The sequence below is a fragment of the Sapajus apella genome, unplaced genomic scaffold (assembly GCF_009761245.1).
Source record: "Sapajus apella isolate SASKATOON/1434 unplaced genomic scaffold, GSC_monkey_1.0 scaffold2, whole genome shotgun sequence".
Lineage (NCBI taxonomy): Eukaryota > Metazoa > Chordata > Mammalia > Primates > Cebidae > Sapajus > Sapajus apella.
The window spans coordinates 48,359,206-48,362,491 of record NW_022436942.1 but is presented as its reverse complement, the minus strand read 5'-3'; the positions used below and the strand labels follow the sequence as shown (position 1 = coordinate 48,362,491).

The following is a 3,286-nucleotide window of genomic DNA, read 5'->3' as shown; positions in this document are numbered from 1 at the left end:
AGGAAGAAAGGGAGGGGCAAGCGGAGGCGCAAGTCCCCACCCCCGATCCTCACTCTGGCCACCCTTTCTCGACCGCGCGGCAAGTTCTAATCGCCGGGCGCGCGCTCGCCAGCCGGGGGCGCGCTTACCGGGTCCTCCCCTTAAACGCCCTCCCAGTGCCGCTCCGCTCCCAGTCCCGGTCCGAGCCGCGCTTCCTCCGCGCGCACGCGCGCGCGCGCGCCCGCCCGCCTCCAGGCTCCCCGCGGACCGCGTCACGTGACCGCGCCCAGCCAAGGCGGCAGCGGCAGCAGCGCGAGCTTCGGCGGCGGCGGCGGCGGCGGAGGCTGAGGCTGTGGCTGTGGCAGCGGGAGCAGCTGTGCCGCCAGCGTGGAGCGAGAGGCGTGTGGGTGTGGAGAGAAGGGAGCGCCAGACCGGAACGGGTGAGCGTTCTCCTCCCCCTGCCTACCCCGGCAATCTTGCGGGCCACCCGGTGCAGACAGGGTCCCTGCCCGGAGCAGCGCGCAGCCCCCTCGTGCGCGGCCGTCTGTTCTCTGGTGCCCGTGGGCCCCTCCCCGAGCGGGCCTGGCTGCGGCGCTCACGGAGGGGGCTGCACCCCGCCCGCCGCTGCCGTTGCGGACGGCAGCGTGAGGCCAGCGGAGCTGCCCGTGCCCAGTGAGCGCGGCGCGCCCTGTGTGCAGCTCTGCGGAGCCGAGGAGGCGGGTCCTGCGGGGACGCGGGCGGCCACTCGGTGGCTGCCGGGCTCTGGGCGGGGACGGCCGGGCGCCGCCTCCTCCTCCGCCGCCGCCGCCGCCGCCGCCTCCTCCTCGCAGTGCAGCGTGAGTAGGGAGCCCCGGCTGGTGGACGCCGAGCCTCTCGGCTCCGAGGCGGCCCCATCCCCGAGGTGCAACTGCACCTCCGCGTGGCGCCCCGAGCCTTGCGAGCCGGCTGCGGACGCGCTGAGGACGGAGCCCCCATCCTCTGCGTTTCCTGCTGCCCCTCACTGTCCCGCGACCCTCCTGCAGCCTCCCTTTCCTTCCCCCTCGGAAAATGGTTCCTACTGCCGGGCGAGGTGAGTGGCCGCCGCCGCCCGCCCGCGGCGGGGGCGGCAGGGCAGGTCACCTGCGGGGGAGGCCGGGCGGAGCACGGAAGTCTGGCGTCGCGGCTGGGGTCCTGACAGCTGGGTGCCCCGAGGGTTGCGGCGGATTCGGGAGAAGCTGGTGGGGGCGGCTGGGGCCCCTCACAGGTTGTCTCTTGCCGGGAGATTGTAAAGGTGAGCGGGCTTCTAGCCGTGCACCTCAGCGCCGGGTCCGTCTGGGAGTCGCTGCTCCAGCCCGAGGGATGGGGCTGGTTAGGGCTTCTGGTCTACACCGCAGGTCTTCGGCTTCACTGAGCCGCCTCGGCCGCGCTACAGTCCATCCCGCCACCGGTCGCCCCCGCCACGGCGCATGGTGACCTTGAGGGCACTGTGCCCGGCACTCCCTCTCCCAGCGCCCCGGCGGGGTCACCCCTCTAAATCCTTGCTCTCCGCCCCCCAGACGCACTGCGGGAGGGGAGCGGGGGCCCAGAGTCGGCCCCTGGCCCGGGTGGTTGGTTGGTGCGTGTCAGGACGGTGATTTCCCGGGAGTTGGAGAACCGCCTAGTCTTTCTCCTCACGCCTTTCGTCTGGCCCCCCAGGATGTTCACATTTGTTTCCGATTCGTGTTTATTCACTTAGTTTAAGAGGAAAAAGCCTGCGCCCCCATCCCCCTTTTTTGGGAAGGAGTCTGTAGGAGGACTGTGTTCCAGTGGCAGCGGTGTGGGGTGGGGGGTTTGCTCCCTTTATCTCATCCTGCGGGAGAATCCTGTGGCTAGGCTGGTTAGCGACCCCTGGTTCTGCGCCGCGGTCACCGCCAGGTTGGTCTCTGTGCGCATTTCATTCACCAGTTTTCTGCAGGACTCGCAGCGCTGGGAGTGCTCGCACCCTGTACGGTGCTTGGCGCGGAGGGGAGGGCAGGGCGTCCGGGTGGGTTAAGGGGGTCTGCAGGTCCTTGGAGGGCTCGACCGTCCTCGGCAGGCTTGTACTTACCTTTCCCTTGGGTTAGAGCGCTGCAGACAGCCACCTTTCGCTTCTGTGCCCGCTACTTTTCTGGGTTTCTTAATAATCTAATGGCTTCTCTTGATATCTATTGGTGTTCGTGATAAATTAGCTACATGTTTCTTTTTCATGCCTGTGTAGGTATATGCATATATCTGAACTTGTCTGCCTTTCAACATGGAAGCCCTTGTTATGTTTAACCTCCCCCACCTGAGGACAGTCTTATTTTAAAATAAGGCTCTTGTTCGGCGTGGGTGTATTTTATAAGTACTTCTAAGGGCCTGGTTTGTATGAGGCTGTCATCTGGCAGAGGGTGTGTAACCCTTTGGATGATGGCCCACGTGAGTGAATGGAAGGCCTTCACCACTAGCCCTGATGCCAGCCTGCCTGAAACTCCCTGTCCTTGTGTGTGGCAGGGGCGGATTGGGGGAATTAAAAGGGATTGGAGGAGAATCTGCTTTTTGTACATGTGTGTTTCATTTGGGTCCTCCTCCCCCCAACCCTTTTATCCTTCTGATGACTTCACATTTGAAGTAAATAGAAACATTTCTTAATTGGGAATCTTCGATAACTAGCATATAAAATGGGCTTATTTAGCCATGATTTCAGGAGGACGTTTTAGTTTCTACCTTTCTTTAGATCATGACAGTTAAATTGCTGTAATTAAGGGTGGATCTCTGTCCTGATTTTGGCTTGGGTGTAACTGCAAAGATCTTTGAAAAGTAACTGTTATTTCCTACCATATAGTCTGCAAAAGTGAGTCACATTCGGGTGAGTTGAGGACAGAGCGCCACCTTTAATTTAAAATTTCGTGATTTTCTTGTATTAAAATGGTGAAAATTCGGAGTACGCCTTCTTGATTTTTATCTCAGCTGTCATTATTGGCATCCCCATTTTGACGTATAAGGGGGAATTGTCTTCATTTTTCTGTATTCTCTCATTTCTCACTCTTAGCAGAGAAATTTCTGCAATCGTGTGGGAAATCATAGTTTTTTTTAACTGAAGCTTAAGATTTAAGTTAGCATTGTGAGATGAGAAACTAGTTTTGATTTGCGTTTATAATAATGCTGATGGTCTGGATCTTCTTGGTGAAAGAAGAAAAGTAACAGCTGCTTTTAAATACGTAGTTTAAACTACCCATTACCACCAAATAAAGGTATCTACCAGCATGACAGTGGTTTTACCGTGTGTGTGTGTGTGTGTGTGTGTGTGTGTGTGTGTGTGTGTGTGTGT

The 3,286-nt window shown here is 59.4% G+C and overlaps 1 protein-coding gene across 7 annotated transcripts in view; it reads left to right on the top strand.

Moving 5' to 3' along the window:
• The first annotated feature begins 250 nt into the window (after positions 1–250).
• ATP2B1 (ATPase plasma membrane Ca2+ transporting 1) overlaps positions 251–3,286 on the top strand; it is a 119,330-nt gene continuing 116,294 nt past the window's right edge. For 3 of the 7 annotated variants that reach the window (XM_032297352.1, XM_032297334.1, XM_032297377.1), the window contains exon 1: positions 806–1,048. The gene's annotated coding sequence lies outside the window, so the exon portion shown is untranslated. Of the gene's footprint in view, positions 420–805; positions 1,250–3,286 lie in introns of those variants that run through there. The other 4 variants (XM_032297341.1, XM_032297369.1, XM_032297325.1 and 1 more) reach the window with 3 other exon arrangements.